The 18117-nt window shown below is 47.8% G+C and overlaps 1 protein-coding gene across 7 annotated transcripts in view; it reads left to right on the forward strand.

Annotated features, from left to right (window-relative positions):
• The first annotated feature begins 359 nt into the window (after positions 1-359).
• The window catches only part of LOC130211171 (zinc fingers and homeoboxes protein 2-like), a 72908-nt gene continuing 55150 nt past the window's right edge, over positions 360-18117 (forward strand). For 4 of the 7 annotated variants that reach the window (XR_008834963.1, XR_008835057.1, XR_008835020.1 and 1 more), the window contains exon 1: positions 360-658. The gene's annotated coding sequence lies outside the window, so the exon portion shown is untranslated. Of the gene's footprint in view, positions 659-2750; positions 2956-10944; positions 11010-18117 lie in introns of those variants that run through there. The other 3 variants (XR_008834982.1, XR_008835010.1, XR_008835011.1) reach the window with 3 other exon arrangements.

Here is an 18117-nt window from a genome sequence, read left to right on the forward strand (position 1 = left end):
TTACAGAGGAATTATTATGAAATCATCGCGTTAGTTATTTTTTATTTACAGTTTTTACAAGCAGGGTTTGTGTACATGTGTTTTGGTTGTTGTTGCCACAACAAAAAATAATAAAAAAATGTAATAAAAAAATAAAACTATACTGAAAAGAAAAAGATATAAGTGCATTGAAATAGGTGTATGATGTTTAATAACAGCCGGGAAGTGTGTGTGTGTGTGTGTGTGTGTGTGTGTGTGTGTGTGTGTGTGTGTGTGTCTGCGTGTGCGTGTGCGTGTGCGTGGCTGCAACATGCCTGCGCATCTGCACCAGCAGCTCGTGCCATAATCCTCCACATCCCCGGAAAAAAACAAAACTTTTCTGTGCATTTTTTTAATTTCTCGTCATCATTGGACGACGAGACATAACATCTTTGTTTTTTTGGCATCCTATGCAAATATATGCTGACGTAAAAGATCATGTGGTTTCGGTCGTCGGTCCCTCTATGAGCAGCGAGGAGGGTTGTTTCTTTTCCGTGCTCTGCTCTCGGTGTGTAGGTTAGCTATGCTACCGGCCCGACCGTCCCCGGCTGCATGCGCCCCGCGCCGCCGCCGCACCACGCGGGATCTCCGGGAATAACCCGCTCACTGCCCGCTGCCTGCAGCCACGGAGCCCGCACAGGTAGGACGAGAGGGGGAAACTTCTTATGCATTTAAACTCCCGGTGGTTGTGTGTGTGTGTGTGTGTGTGTGTGTGTGTGTGTGTGGAGGAGGGGGGCATTTTCATCCAAAAGTGGACCGCAAAGTGAAGTTCTTAAAGCGGCTCGTCGCAGCCAGACTCTAGCCGCCGTGGCCGCCTCCTGCCCGGGCTGCTGCTGCTGCTGCGACCCCCCACAGCCCCTCCTCCATCACGGGGAATCACCTTGCTTATCACCGGCAAGGGGACACACCTCCGCAGGCAGCGACACGGCGGATCAAAGCAGCTGAGACACCCGGCCGCCAGGTGACTTTAGTCGGCCGCTCTCGGGTCGAGTGTGTGGATAGTTGTGAGATAGTTGTTTTTATTTATTAATTTTTTTATGGGAGCGAACTTTTGCCCCCCCATCACACACACACCCCTCCACCCCGCAGCCCTCCTCCTCCTTCACCCCCCGGTGAAAGTGTACATAATAACCGCCATCCCGGTTGAAGCTCCTCGCTGTAGCCGCTCTCCCCCTCTCCTCACATGGCAGCACGGAGCTTCCATGTCGGGGTAAACGTATTTGTTTTGCCCCCCCCCCCCTTCCTCTTCTTCTTCTTCTTCTTCTTCTTCTTCTTCTTCTTATTCTTCTTCTACTTCTTCTAACATAATCTGAATTAGCCCCCAAAAAAAGAAAGCGCCCCCGCTGTTTGTTGTTTCCTCGCGGCAGTCCCGGTTCTCGTCGCGGCTCTTGGGCCGCCGCTCCCCGGCTGAAGGCTCTGTTCAGCGGGGAGCTTTACGTGTTTTTAAAGCGACGTCGCTAACTGCTGCTCCGTGTAGGACCCGACCGTTGGTGAACCTACCGGGTTTTAACCTGTAATAAGACCCGTTAGTCGGCGGGTGGACCGTCGGTACCGGACGGTACCGGGTTCATGTGGAGGAGAACCCGGGGGTTAACTTGGTTGTGCCGTGTTACTGAACTGTCGCCCCGGTTTGAGAGGCGGAGCGCCGGGCGAATATTCGGCAAACAGCCGCTGGCTTCACACACTGGTTCTGTTCTGGTTCTGTACTGGTTTATGCGGCGGTACACAGACTTTACTCTGGTTGTTGTTTGATGTCTGTGTGGTAGCCTACTGGTTTAACTGCCAGTGTGTACAGGCTACTGGTTTTATATTGTTATAAATAACCAGTATGTCACTGGTTAGTAAAGGTTCTGGCAGACTGGTTTCAACTGGTTTAGACTGCCAGGATGTACAGTATACTGGTTTAAAGTCTGTCTCTGTGTATGTTTTATATATATATATTCATATTTATTTACATATATATATATATATACACTACTGTTCAAAAGTTTGGGGTCATCCAGACAATTTTGTGTCTTCCATGAAAACTCACTTTTATTTATCAAATGAATTGAAAATTGAATATAAAATATAGTTAAGACATTGACAAGGTTAGAAATAATGATTAATATTTGAAGTATTAATTTTGTTCTTCAAACTTCAAGCTCAAAGGAAGGCCAGTTGTATAGCTTATATCACCAGCATAACTGTTTTCAGCTGTGCTAACATAATTGCACAAGGGTTTTCTAATCAGACATTAGTCTTCTAAGGCGATTAGCAAACACAATGTACCATTAGAACACTGGAGTGGTAGTTGCTGGAAATGGGCCTCTATACACCTCTGGAGATATTTCATTAGAAACCAGACGTTTCCACCTAGAATAGTCATTTACCACATTAACAATGTAGAGTGGGTATTTCTGATTAATGTTATCTTTATTGAAAAAACAGTGCTTTACTTTGAAAAATAAAGACGTTTCTAAGTGACCCCAAACTTTTTAACGGTAGTATATATATATATATATATATATATACACACATGTAGCAGATTTGTTTTTATTCTCTCACACAAGTTGATATAAGGACACACACGTGTGTGTGTGTGGTCCCCAGAATCTTGTTCCATAAAACATTGAATAATTACACCGGTTCAATCGCACACACACACATATATGTATATATATACATATACAAACATACATACACACACACACAGAGAAGAAGCCCCCGTGACCTCTGGCCCCTCCTGTCAGGTCTGAGTCCTGGTTGGACTTCCTCTGGACGAGGTCTGGATGAACAGGTGTGCACCCTGGACCCGGCCGCTCTGGACCCGGCCTCTCTGGACCCGGGCCGCTCTGGACCCCCACAGTGTGACTGAAGAGCGTCTTGGCTCGTGAAAACCCACCGGAGAGACCGTGTGTTTGGCAGCTCCTCCTCCTCCTCCTCCTTTACTGCCCGGTGACAGCGTTAACATCGTCTGTGTTCTGTCTTTATTTTAATATTCTCTTTTGTTCTGGTTCATAATCACATTTCATCTTTTTATTTATTTTTCTCCCGTTGACTTTATTTATTTTTGTTCGTCTCGTGTTTCGCAGCTCTTGTGTGTTTATCTCCAGCGTGTCGTTTTAATCCTGTGATACGGATGATCAGCCAGTCAGAGAGCTGCTGACACACACACACACACACACACACACACACACACACACACACACACACACACACACACACACTTTCTCTTCTCTTCCTGCTCTGACATGCTGCTTTCTGTTTCTTTTGATACACACACACACACTTACTTTTTATTGCTTTTACTTCACACACATGTATTTTTAGTGCATATCGTGAGAGGGTGTGTGTGTGTGTGTGTGTCTTGGAGTGTTCGCCTCTCTGCTGGATCTCTTCATGGGGAAACTCCACACACACACTTGGACCGAGCCCACCTTCCACGTGGAGGTTGCAGTCTCTGGGACTCCATCCGACCAGATTTAACTCTAAAAATATATAAAAAGAAGCTCTTATTTTGGCGGTCATCTTTAATAAGGATGGTTTCTCAGGCCCGAGGCCGTGAGCTCGTGGTCCTCATATCGGTTCATGCTCTTTTCATTTGATCCATGTTCGCTGGTCTCTCAAAAACATTCATATCTTCCTTTCATACGCTCTGCTTATAGAATTTAAATTCTTCCCGCTTCGTCCCACGAGACAAAAAATGTCAGTTTCATTCTTCTCAACAACAAACTCCTGGACTCAAACAGCTGAAGGGAACTCTTCATCTCTCACTTGTTGTGCCGTCCAGGAGATGAACCACGTCACGTAGATATTGGCCTCAACAATCCTGTTTCATACGTTGTATTTTATTAATATGACAGTAAAATACATCGTGACGAATAAACAACACCAACATGTGGAAAGCTCCGAGTTAATTTAATATGTCTGGGGCTTTTATTGTGAAAGGTAAGAACAGAAAGAGTGGGTCTGGTCTGTGCTGAGTTTGTCAAGGTTGAAAAGACCGCGGAGCCTTGAAGTTGTTCTGCTCTATAGGGTACGGAGACTCCTCTGGTTGTATAGAAGTCTCTTCTTCATGTGTTAAAGCTGCATTCTCTCTCCTGACCACCAGGGGGCGACTCCTCTGGTTGTATATAAGTCTATGCTTCATGTGTTAAAGCTGCATTCTCTCTCCTGACCACCAGGGGGCGACTCCTCTGGTTGTATAGAAGTCTATGCTTCATGTGTTAAAGCTGCATTCTCTCTCCTGACCACCAGGGGGCGACTCCTCTGGTTGTATAGAAGTCTATGCTTCATGTGTTAAAGCTGCATTCTCTCTCCTGACCACCAGGGGGAGACTCCTCTGGTTGTATAGAAGTCTATGCTTCATGTGTTAAAGCTGCATTCTCTCTCCTGACCACCAGGCGTTGAAACCCGTCAAATGAATGTAATCCAGATAAAATACGTCACCGACTTCAGTTTCATTTTATTGGAACCAATCGAATGAAAAATGCCAATTTCAGACAACTTTTTAGATTTTGTGCCAAATATATGAAAATATTGAATCTTGAGTCACGAGCCCAACGATCGTGAACGTGTTCAACCAGTTACACTGAAATAAAATCTGTGTGCTTGGCCCTTTAAGCTTTTCTGATGCCGTTTGTAAATAAGTCGAATGCTTTCAGTTAAAATATAACGACTCATAGAAGTTCCAGTTTATTTAAAATCTCGTTCTGTGGCCGTTTTCCCATTTTCAATCCCGCCAAAGTAAAATCAATCAATCGCTCGCTTGTTGTTTATCCTTTTTATTATTTGTCCTCCCACATTTCATTCCCACTAAATCCATCAGAGTCCACAGGACCGGGACCAGGGGACCCGGGTCCGTCAGCCGGCGCTGGTGTGAAACTCTCCACACGTCGTTAAATAATCCTCCGCAAACATTCCGACGTCTCGTGTTTCACGTTCGCTGTACGACATCGACGAACATTCCGTTATCGAGCGACGTATCCGATGTCGAGCCATCGATCAATATGATCCCGATCAATCCTCGTCTCATTCGTGAGGAGAGCGTGACGAGGCCGGCGCTCACACACTGCCAGGAATAACCGGGGGGGGGGGGGGGGGGCTGCATTCTTGTAATTGTTTGAAGATGACTTGGCAGGAGGAAGCACATTTTTAGGATATTGACGACTGGCATGAGGAGGCAGCTCAAGTCCAAGAATATCCCAAAAAATACAAATTGACTAAAGCGATGCGTGTGTGTGTGTGTGTGTGTGTGTGTGCGTCCCACCGACACGCACACACCTCAAACACCACGACAGAAGAAAAGTAAAACACAGAAGGAATATGCAAATGAGGTATTTTTATTTTGGAAGAGGAGATGAAACGAGCTCTCTTCAGCTTGTCATCTGAGCGCTCTAATCAATATTAATGTAACACGCAAATAAAAGTGAGACTTCACTTCTGACGCCTGCAAAAAATAAATCGGTAAAAAGAGCTGCAGGGAGTGACGGGTACTCAGACCCCCCGCCAACCGATCGGCTGATCAATACGTCTCAAACGGGTCCGTTCGGTCTCGCCCAATGAACCGTCAGAGGGAGGTCACATGGTGTTAGAATAAAGAATTAGAATAAAAAACACGCTAAATTAAATTGAGCCAGTGAGTTTGTTTCTATTAATCTAACAAAATAAATTACGTTGGAGCCGTTTAACCTCCTAGCACCAGCTGTTAAACAGCTTATTATACTTATATTTACTAATTAATACAATGTTGTGTAATTGTCTCCATCATTTGCAGAGGCAGATCGAGGAAAATAATCGCAATATGAGTCACAATGTTTGATATCGTAATATTCAGCATATTGCAACATGTTAAAAATTACAATAATAGCATATAGTGATAGTAATGTGACATAAGTATCGTGATAATATCGTACTGTGACATAAGCATTGTGATAATATCGTACTGTGACATAAGCATCGTGATAATATCGTATTGTGACATAAGCATTGTGATAATATCGTACTGTGACATAAGCATCGTGATAATATCGTATTGTGACATAAGTATCGTGATAATATCGTATTGTGACATAAGTATCGTGATAATATCGTACTGTGACATAAGCATTGTGATAATATCGTACTGTGACATAAGCATTGTGATAATATCGTACTGTGACATAAGTATCGTGATAATATCGTACTGTGACATAAGCATTGTGATAATATCGTACTGTGACATAAGCATTGTGATAATATCGTACCGTGACATAAGCATCGTGATAATATCGTACTGTGACATAAGCATTGTGATAATATCGTACCGTGACATAAGCATCGTGATAATATCGTACTGTGACATAAGCATTGTGATAATATCGTACCGTGACATAAGCATCGTGATAATATCGTATTGTGACATAAGTATCGTGATAATATCGTACTGTGACATAAGTATCGTGATAATATCGTACTGTGACATAAGTATCGTGATAATATCGTACTGTGACATAAATAGCGTGATAATATCGTACTGTGACATAAGTATCGTGATAATATCGTACTGTGACATAAGTATCGTGATAATATCGTACTGTGACATAAGTATCGTGATAATATCGTATTCCATTTTGACATAATTTGCTGAATGTCCTTTGAATAAATAATTGAAACTCGTTTCTGCTCCATGCCGTCAGTCCTCCGGTGAGAGGAGTTGTCCCTTTAAAACATTTCTGGGTGGATATTTATATTTAAAACACAAACACTTTAACTCTCAGATGCTGTGTTAAGAGATTTATTTCCCCTTAAACCTCCCGAGAATTGATTTTTATTTCACGTAGATGGAGAAAAGATGCTTATTTTCTCATTAAAGCCCACAGAGTGCGTTTCCCAATTACTCGTCACATGAGTGACCAGACAGCAGCAACAACAACAACAACAACAACAAGCCTCCCCTCCTCTGGAGCGTTAATTTAAACCTTGTTTACCCGGGGGAAGCTTATTGAGGCCCCCCCCCCCACTTTCATCAGCGCCCTCATTGATATTCATTCGTTTCTTCGCGTTCGCACCTGACCCCCCCCGATGCCCGATGCCCGGGCTCAAGAGAACTTCAGCTGCGATGGTTCTGGTGTTCCAGCTGGAGAGGGGATGTTTCTCTCCAGCACGCTTCTCTACGGCCGGGCGTTTTTTTCCCCCCGTTTCTTTTCGCAGATGGCGAGAAGAAGCGGGGAAAAAAGGCGCCGCCCGGCAGTTTGCTGGTCTCTCGTCTCCGGGGGCAACAATGTGGCAATATTCAATTTTTAATACGATCTCTGCAGTATTTCTTTTGAGTTTTGATTATTTTATTCAACATTTTTTTTCGCAATTGTCAATATCGGCCTCTCCTACCGCACAGCATTATGGGAAATGGAGTCTTTTGTATTTCACCCTCATCGACATGTCAGAATTTATTTTTATTTTCCAGCTTCTTTTTTACAAATAATTTGCTGCTTTATTTCCATATATTATGAACAATCAGTCAAAGAAAAATCTTTTTTGAAGATGTAATTTATTTCTGTTATCTGGAGAAAATATGATTCATAATAAAATACTGATTATTCAAATTTAGAAACCCTTTGAATACTGGTTGGTGGTTTCTGACCTCATTACTTAACTCTGCCTGTATTACATAAGGCCGTATCTCGGGCCGTCAATTAATTAATTTTTTACATTGTTGAATTAATCATTTTGATTGTTAATAATTCGTTTTAGTTTAATTCATACTTTTCCCCCGTCACAATGCCAGAAGCTTCTTGAACTGCGATCAACAACAAAGTTTTAATTTATAATTGTGTGACATTCAAATCAATACAACTCGATTATGGCGAACAACTCGTCCTCCAGAACACGAGTCTCTTTTATTATCTATAAACTAATCGTAGCAATGAATAAATTACCCAGCCGCGTGTTTATCGTTCTTCTGATGCATTCTCAGTTGTTTGCTGTCGGCATAAACCTGTTATTTGGGAGAATGATCATCGTTTCGAAAAAAACCACGAGGATAGTTTGAGTCTGGAGTTCTGGAATGTTCCCGCAGTGGAGAGAACGTCCACGGTGGAACGTCTGGTCATAAAGGATCACGACGGAGGTGACGAGCACTTCGAAGGAAACAACGCCAAACAACTCAAAAACAGTTTGAAAGTGAGAAGAAAAAGACGAGAAACACGGAGGGAACGTGACCCTCCTCCCGCCGCAAAGAATGTACGTCAAGGGTAACGTGGCCACGCCCACATCCGTGATGTCACAGCTGGTGAAGCACAACCGCGGGAAAAAATGGATGACGGCGACGGAATCACGTATATTATTATTATTAGAACCAACATGGCGGCGTCAACGGAGTCTTCTGATTGGTCCGCTCGTGAAGAGTCACACATTTATCTGACCGGGCGCTAAATGAACCTCCGACCACTAAAAACGCTTTAATTCGACGCCCAATCACACGCTCCGCTGGGAGCATCGAACCCATCGGACCCGCCCCCCCCCCCCGTTAACCTTTGATCCCACGACCTCCTGACCTCTTCAGAGGCCATCTGAGTCATTTTAGGGTCATTTCTTGCCAAACATTACAGAGTTCAACCCCGTTGGACCTGGATTGGTCCGCGAGGAAGCAGATGCACGATGATAGTTCTCGCAGATGTTACGTCATCTGATCGGCCGTTTTGAGAACGCTGATCAAAACCGATTATGGGAATATCGGCCGATATGGATCGGCGCCGATCAGATCGGTGCATCCCTACTGGAAACCAGTGAAGTGTCTGGAAGAAATGAAAAACACTACGTATACAGGAATATATAATAATATAGAATAATATACAGGAAAATAGAATAATATACAGGAATATATAATAATATAATATACAGGAATATAGAATAATATACAGGAATATAGAATAATATAATATACAGGAATATATAATAATATAGAATAATATACAGGAATATATAATAATAACCAGGAATATATAATAATATAGAATCATATAATATACAGGAATATATAATAATATATAGTAATATACAGGAATATGTAGGAGGAATATACAGGACTGTCTCAGAAAATTAGAATATTGTGATGAAGTTCTTTATTTTCTGTAATGCAATTAAAAAAACAAAAATGTCATGCATTCTGGATTCATTACAAATCAACTGAAATATTGCAAGCCTTTTATTCTTTTAATATTGCTGATTATGGCTTACAGCTTAAGAAAACTCTAAAATCCTATCTCATAAAATTTTAATATTTCCTCAGACCAAGTAAAAAAAAAGATTTATAACAGCTGAGTGTTTGTCAAGGCTCAGGAAACCCTTGCAGGTGTTTCGAGTTAATTAGACAATTCAAGTGATTTGTTTAATACCCTACTAGTATACTTTTTCATGATATTCTAATATTTAGAGATAGGATATTTGAGTTTTCTTAAGCTGTAAGCCATAATCAGCAATATTAAAAGAATAAAAGGCTTGCAATATTTCAGTTGATTTGTAATGAATCCAGAATGCATGACATTTTTGTTTCTTTAATTGCATTGCAGAAAATAAAGAACTTCATCACAATATTCTAATTTTCTGAGACAGTCCTGTATATAATAATAAGAGCGGGAGTGTTATTTTTCTCATGTAAAGCGAGTGATTCTCTAAATGTGTTGTCAGAAGTTCAGGTTCTACTTCCTGTTTGCTTCAGGTTCTACTTCCTGTTTGCTTTAACTCGTCACGCTGACATGTTCCTGCTTCAGACGTCCAGTGGAAGGTCACAGGAAACGAGAGAGGAAGCCACCGTGACGTTTCCTTTCCTAACCGCCTGTTGTTCTTTCTGTTTGGGGAAAAGACAGACAGAGTTTCTTTTCGACGAGGCATAAAGCGCCGAGTCTATTTTTAGACGTCTCGCCGTTTCACCGCCGACCGCCACAGGAAGTGAACTTCTGGTTTCTGGGTTTCCAAAACATCTCTTCTTCTCCTTCACGAGTTGCTTTGATGTTTTGGTTCTTTCCGAGTGACGGTCTGCGGCCAAAGACCAGACTCACCAAGCGGAGCCGGTCGGCTGGTTGTGACATCACTTCCTCTTCGGCAGACGTTACGCAACCGCCCCAAATCAACCACATGCTCCTTCAGTTTAAGGCTGTGTAAGCGTGTCCTTATAGGAGGTGAAGCGTGTCCTAAAAGGAAGTGAAGCGTGTCCTAAAAGGAAGTGAAGCGTGTCCTTATAGGAAGTGAAGCGTGTCCTAAAAGGAGGTGAAGCGTGTCCTAAAAGGAAGTGAAGCGTGTCCTTATAGGAAGTGAAGCGTGTCCTAAAAGGAAGTGAAGCGTGTCCTTATAGGAAGTAACGCATCTCCTAAAAAGAGGTGAAACATGTCCTTATAGGAAGTGAAGTGTCTCCTAAAAGGAGGTGAAGCGTGTCCTTATAGGAAGTGAAGCGTCTCCTAAAAGGAGGTGAAGCGTGTCCTTATAGGAAGTGAAGCGTCTCCTAAAAGGAGGTAAAGCGTGTCTTTATAGGAAGTGAAGCGTCTCCTAAAAGGAGGTGAAGCGTGTCCTTATAGGAAGTGAAGTGTCTCCTAAAAGGAGGTGAAGCGTGTCCTTATAGGAAGTGAAGCGTCTCCTAAAAGGAGGTAAAGCGTGTCTTTATAGGAAGTGAAGCGTCTCCTAAAAGGAGGTGAAGCGTGTCTTTATAGGAAGTGAAGCGTCTCCTAAAAGGAGGTAAAGCGTGTCTTTATAGGAAATGAAGCATCTCCTAAAAGGAGGAAAAGCGTGTCTTTATAGGAAGTGACTAAGCTTTTCTCCTCTGGCATTCCTTTCAGCTACCTTCCCCCCCCCCCGCTCCTCTTTAGTTTCCCACAATGCTCCTCACCTCTTGAACTCGGCCAGCGGCCCGGGGAAGGAGAAAGGAGAAAGGAGAGCAGGGGCCCGGCAGGAATGCGGCTCCCCCTGCGAGCCAAAAAAACAAGGAGGGGGCGGGGCCTCTGGCAGCCGGGGGCCACGTTCTCATTGGCCCGCCTCTTGTAAGCTGACCAACTACTCTCTGTCCCGATTGGCTGCCGTTCCATCTACACTCTCACGCTGTGTGTGTGTGTTCTCGTTAGCTTCTACGCAGCCAGATTAAAGATGACACAGACTCGCACACACACACTATTAATAGACCTCCTCCAGGAGGAGACGAGGAGTCGGGCAGTCTGCCGGCTTCAGAGACTCCTCCTGCAGGAGGTGAAGGGGACGGGGAACATCGATGGAATATATTGAGCGGGAAAAACGTATCCGGCCAATGAGAGCGAGCAGTTACCGTAGCGACCACAAACACCACGACCCGTCACCGCGGGACAGAACACGTTCAGCTTCGTCTCCCGGGTCGGCTCAACGTCCGGAGACTCGACTTTCTTCTGTATAAAAAAAGCGAAAGCGTGCAATGAATGTTGAAATGTCTCCGTGTCCCCGTGTCCCGGTGTCCCCATGTCCCGGTGTCTCTGTATACCCATGTCTCGGTGTCCCCATGTCCCCGTGTCTCTGTATACCCATGTCTCGGTGTCCCCATGTCCCGGTGTCCCCATGTCCCTGTGTCTCTGTATACCCATGTCCCGGTGTCCCCGTGTCTCTGTATACCCATGTCTTGGTGTCCCCATGTCTCGGTGTCCCCGTGTCTCGGTGTCTCTGTATACCCATGTCCCGGTGTCCCCGTGTCTCGGTGTCCCCGTGTCTCTGTATACCCATGTCTCGGTGTCCCCATGTCTCGGTGTCCCCGTGTCTCTGTATACCCATATCTCGGTGTCCCCATGTCTCGGTGTCCCCGTGTTTCGGTGTCCCCGTGTCTCTGTATACCCATGTCTCGGTGTCCCCATGTCTCGGTGTCCCCGTGTCTCTGTATACCCATATCTCGGTGTCCCCATGTCTCGGTGTCCCCGTGTTTCGGTGTCCCCGTGTCTCTGTATACCCATATCTCGGTGTCCCCATGTCTCGGTGTCCCCGTGTTTCGGTGTCCCCGTGTCCCCGTGTCTCTGTATACCCATGTCCCGGTGTCCCCGTGTCTCGGTGTCCCCATGTCTCGGTGTCACCGTGTCCCTGTGTCTCGGTGTCCCCATGTCTCGGTGTCCCCGTGTCTCTGTATACCCATGTCCCGGTGTCCCCATGTCTCTGTATACCCATGTCCCGGTGTCCCCGTGTCTCGGTGTCCCCATGTCTCGGTGTCACCGTGTCCCTGTGTCTCGGTGTCCCCATGTCTCGGTGTCCCCGTGTCTCTGTATACCCATGTCCCGGTGTCCCCATGTCTCTGTATACCCATGTCCCGGTGTCCCCATGTCTCTGTATACCCATGTCCCGGTGTCCCCATGTCTCAGTGTCACCGTGTCCCTGTGTCTCGGTGTCCCCATGTCCCGGTGTCCCCATGTCTCTGTATACCCATGTCCCGGTGTCCCCATGTCTCTGTATACCCATGTCCCCGTGTCTCGGTGTCCCGGTGTCTCTGTATACCCATGTCCCGGTGTCCCCGTGTCTCGGTGTCCCCATGTCTCGGTGTCACCGTGTCCTGGTGTCTCGGTGTCCCCATGTCTCGGTGTCACCGTGTCTCGGTGTCCCCATGTCCCGGTGTCCCCATGTCTCTGTATACCCATGTCCCGGTGTCCCCATGTCTCTGTATACCCATGTCCCGGTGTCCCCATGTCTCTGTATACCCATGTCCTGGTGTCCCCGTGTCTCGGTGTCCCCATGTCTCGGTGTCACCGTGTCTCGGTGTCACCGTGTCTCGGTGTCCCCATGTCCCGGTGTCCCCATGTCTCTGTATACCCATGTCTCGGTGTCCCCGTGTCTCTGTATACCCATGTCTTGGTGTCCCCATGTCTCAGTGTCTCGGTGTCCCCGTGTCTCTGTATACCCATGTCTTGGTGTCCCCATGTCTCAGTGTCCCCGTGTCTCGGTGTCCCCGTGTCTCTGTATACCCATGTCTTGGTGTCCCCATGTCTCAGTGTCCCCGTGTCTCTGTATACCCATGTCTTGGTGTCCCCATGTCTCAGTGTCCCGGTGTCCCCATGTCCCCGTGTCTCTGTATACCCATGTCTCGGTGTCCCCATGTCTCGGTGTCCCCGTGTCTCTGTATACCCATGTCTCGGTGTCCCCATGTCTCGGTGTCCCCGTGTCTCGGTGTCCCCGTGTCTCGGTGTCCCCATGTCTCTGTGTCCCCGTGTCTCGGTGTCCCCATGTCTCTGTATACCCATGTCCCGGTGTCCCCATGTCTCGGTGTCCCCGTGTCTCGGTGTCCCCATGTCTCTGTATACCCATGTCCCGGTGTCCCCATGTCACCGTGTCCCTGTGTCTCTGTATACCCATGTCCCAGTGTCCCCATGTCCCGGTGTCCCCATGTCTCTGTATACCCATGTCCCGGTGTCCCCGTGTCTCGGTGTCACCGTGTCCCTGTGTCTCGGTGTCCCCATGTCTCTGTATACCCATGTCCCGGTGTCCCCGTGTCTCGGTGTCCCGGTGTCTCTGTATACCCATGTCCCGGTGTCCCCGTGTCTCGGTGTCCCCATATCTCGGTGTCACCGTGTCTCGGTGTCCCCATGTCTCGGTGTCACCGTGTCTCGGTGTCACCGTGTCTCGGTGTCACCGTGTCCCGGTTTCCCCATGTCTCTGTATACCCATGTCTCGGTGTTCCCATGTCCCGGTGTCCCCGTGTCTCTGTATACCCACAGGGTGTCCGCGGGTCCTTAAAAAGTCTTAAAAAGTCTTAAATTGCTTTTCCTAAAAATAAGGCCTTAAAAAGTCTTAAATTGTCTTAAATTCAGATTGGATTGGTCTTAAATTTTTTGGGTGTCATGTCCAGGGGTTTTCCTGGGTCAAAATGGGTCTTCGGTGCTCCCAACAAATATGTCTATTTATGCAGGTCGGGCTGTTGAGTGATCAGCAGCTGTCCGCTCGGTCCATTCGCGCACCTCACAGTTGCGTATTGATCAGACAAGAAGACACGCTTATCAACTCCAGTGTTTCCCCTATAACAGGGTGAAATCCCGCAAACAATTCTCGGCTCGCGACAGAGCGATGTGCGCCGGCATCGAAGCTCTGCCGTGATGCGCGCACGGGTGAGCACCGCGTATTCGGTCCTATCAATCCCCTACAACGTGAAGCATCGGCTACTTTAGAAAACATGGCAGGATGCAAGTTCAACAACGGCTTGAAGAGAACGAGTGTTTCTGGTCACGGTCGGTGAAATGCTTCTGAATCTGCGTTATGTGTCGCGAGACTTTCCAGCGGTGGAATCTCACGAGCAGAGCAAGAAGCACAGAGACTAGCGAAGGCCGCCAGCAGCCCGCGGGGCTAGCTGCTGCTCCGCCGCTAGCTGCTGCTCCGCCGCCCGCAACAACGTCAACTACAACGCTGGAGGTCACCGGAGGAAATCCAGCGCCTTGCAACAAAGAGCTCATCACCGAAGTCCAACGCTGCAGTGCGTTCTTCATTCTGTTCCACGAGACTCTGGACCAGACCACCGCGAGCAGACAGCTGGACTTCATGTGCGTTATTGGTTAAATGACCACGTCCAGTCAGGATCCTGTGGAGCTCATGGGCCATGACACCGCCCAGGACCTACTTCAGCACCTCAAAGTAAGTCTAACATAAATATATGTATTAACTATCCTCTTGTATATGAGTATGTGTTTCATATAGTTAAGCTTTACTCATGTGTCAAGTTAATAACAGCTATGCATAGGCGCACTACACATTAATTAGACTAATTAAAAAGTTTTAGAATGGTAGTAAGTAGAGTGGTGATTACCTGTCAATATGTCTAAATAGTATACACTTGGCTCAAGGGACGGCTCACGTTGCTTAATTTGTGAAATAGTATTCATTCATATTTATCCAGTCTGACATTAATCTGAAGTGGTGGTGTCATAAGAGATGTGGTGACTGTTGTTTGGCTAAAGTCTGCCTTTTTCTTTTTCCAGGAGAATGGACCAAATGTCAACTGGAAGTTTTATATTAATACAGTTTGAAAAGGATTGTTTTCCTAGTATATTCACAAAAGCTCAGGAGTAGACATGAACCTGTGCACAAACATCCATCACATAGAGACATGAGAACTCACACTCACTCACCCACACACACATACATTCTATTATGTAAATGAATTTGCATTTTAAAAGCAGCTGGAAATGTTATTTGTTATTTTATGGATTTTTTGTTCAAAAGGAACTATGTTGCATGTATTTTTTTAATATATTTACTTAATTTTAGAGACATTTGTTCATGGGACTTAAATGTTCTGAAAATGTATTAATAAATATAATTTACAACAGCAATGACATTTGTGTTATCCTTTTGCATTACACCATACTGTTAATTTTGAACAGACATCAGTGTGTTTACTTTGAATTAATTAATTTAGATTAATGGATATTTCCATCGTAAATTAGGTCTTAAATTTTATTTAGACGTGGTCTTAAAAAGTCTTAAATTTCACTGGTTTATTCCTGTAGACACCCTGACCCATGTCTTGGTGTCCCCATGTCTCAGTGTCCCCGTGTCTCGGTGTCCCCGTGTCTCTGTATACCCATATCTCGGTGTCCCCATGTCTCGGTGTCCCCGTGTCTCGGTGTCCCCGTGTCTCGGTGTCCCCATGTCTCGGTGTCCCCGTGTCTCGGTGTCCCCATGTCTCGGTGTCCCCGTGTCTCGGTGTCCCCATGTCTCGGTGTCACTGTGTCTCGGTGTCCCCATGTCTCGGTGTCCCTGTGTCTCTGTATACCCATGTCCCAGTGTCCCCATGTCCCGGTGTCCCCATGTCTCTGTATACCCATGTCCCGGTGTCTCTGTATACCCATGTCCCGGTGTCCCCGTGTCTCGGTGTCCCGGTGTCTCTGTATACCCATGTCCCGGTGTCCCCGTGTCTCGGTGTCCCCATGTCTCGGTGTCACCGTGTCTCGGTGTCCCCATGTCCCGGTGTCCCCATGTCTCTGTATACCCATGTCTCGGTGTCACCGTGTCCTGGTGTCTCGGTGTCCCCATGTCTCGGTGTCACCGTGTCTCGATGTCCCCGTGTCTCTGTATACCCATGTCTCGGTGTCCCGGTGTCCCCGTGTCTCTATACCCATGTCTTGGTGTCCCCATGTCTCAGTGTCCCCGTGTCTCGGTGTCCCCGTGTCTCTGTATACCCATGTCCCGGTGTCCCCGTGTCTCGGTGTCCCCATGTCCCCGTGTCTCTGTATACCCATGTCTCGGTGTCCCCATGTCCCGGTGTCCCCATGTCCCCGTGTCTCTGTATACCCATGTCTCGGTGTCCCCATGTCTCGGTGTCCCCGTGTCTCTGTATACCCATGTCTCGGTGTCCCCATGTCTCGGTGTCCCCGTGTCTCGGTGTCCCCGTGTTTCGGTGTCCCCGTGTCTCGGTGTCCCCATGTCTCGGTGTCCCCGTGTCTCGGTGTCCCCATGTCTCGGTGTCACCGTGTCTCGGTATCCCCATGTCCCGGTGTCCCCGTGTCTCGGTGTCCCCGTGTCTCGGTGTCCCCGTGTCTCGGTGTCCACATGTCTCGTTGTCCCCATGTCTCGGTGTCCCTGTGTCTCTGTATACCCATGTCCCGGTGTCCCCGTGTCTCGGTGTCCCGGTGTCAATGTATACCCATGTCCCGGTGTCCCCATGTCTCTGTATACCCATGTCCCGGTGTCCCCGTGTCTCGGTGTCCCGGTGTCTCTGTATACCCATGTCCCGGTGTCCCCGTGTCTCGGTGTCCCCATGTCTCGGTGTCACCGTGTCTCGGTGTCCCATGTCCCGGTGTCCCCATGTCTCTGTATACCCATGTCCCCGTGTCTCGGTGTCCCCATGTCTCGGTGTCACCGTGTCCCCGTGTCTCGGTGTCCCCATGTCTCGGTGTCACCGTGTCTCGGTGTCACCGTGTCTCGGTGTCCCGGTGTCCCCATGTCTCTGTATACCCATGTCTCGGTGTCCCCGTGTCTCTGTATACCCATGTCTCGGTGTCCCCATGTCCCCGTGTCTCTGTATACCCATGTCTCGGTGTCCCGGTGTCCCCGTGTCTCTGTATACCCATGTCTTGGTGTCCCCATGTCTCAGTGTCCCCGTGTCTCGGTGTCCCCATGTCTCTGTATACCCATGTCTCGGTGTCCCGGTGTCTCGGTGTCCCCATGTCTCGGTGTCCCCGTGTCTCGGTGTCCCCATGTCTCGGTGTCACCGTGTCCCCGTGTCTCGGTGTCCCCATGTCTCGGTGTCACCGTGTCTCGGTGTCCCCATGTCTCGGTGTCACCGTGTCTCGGTGTCCCCATGTCTCGGTGTCACCGTGTCCCCGTGTCTCGGTGTCCCCATGTCGGTGTCCCCGTGTCTCTGTATACCCATGTCCCGGTGTCCCCATGTCTCTGTATACCCATGTCTCGGTGTCACCGTGTCTCGGTGTCCCCATGTCTCGGTGTCACCGTGTCTCGGTGTCCCCATGTCTCGGTGTCACCGTGTCTCTGTCCCGGTGTCCCCATGTCTCGGTGTCCCCATGTCCCTGTGTCTCTGTATACCCATGTCTCGGTGTCCCCGTGTCTCTGTATACCCATGTCTCGGTGTCCCCGTGTCTCTGTATACCCATGTCCCGGTGTCCCCGTGTCTCGGTGTCCCTGTGTCTCGGTGTCCCCGTGTCTCGGTGTCCCCATGTCTCGGTGTCCCTGTGTCTCCGTGACTGTGTCTATGTCCCCGTGTCTCGGTGTCCCCATGTCTCGGTGTCCCCGTGTCTCGGTGTCCCTGTGTCTGTGTCTCTGTCCCCGTGTCTCGGTGTCTCGGTGTCCCCGTGTCTCGGTGTCCCTGTGTCTGTGTCTCGGTGTCCCCGTGTCTCGGTGTCTCGGTGTCCCCGTGTCCCTGTGTCTGTGTCTCTGTCTCGGTGCCGACGCCTCTTATTAATTTCTCGTGGCGAACGTGTTGATGACTAAACTGTGTGAAGGCGTGACGGTGTGTGTGTGTGTGTGTTGGGGGGGGGGGGGGGGTTACAGACGCCTCCAGGTTGTTGTTTAACCCCCCCCCCCCCATGGGGAAGGGGGGGTTGGGTTAGAGAGAGAGAGGGGTTCAAAAAACGGAGGAGGAAGAATACGTTTACAGTACAGACGTGTGATCCCTGAGGAGTCAAACGCCTCCTCCTCCTCCTC

This window comes from Pseudoliparis swirei, chromosome 1 (assembly GCF_029220125.1).
Source record: "Pseudoliparis swirei isolate HS2019 ecotype Mariana Trench chromosome 1, NWPU_hadal_v1, whole genome shotgun sequence".
NCBI lineage: Eukaryota > Metazoa > Chordata > Actinopteri > Perciformes > Liparidae > Pseudoliparis > Pseudoliparis swirei.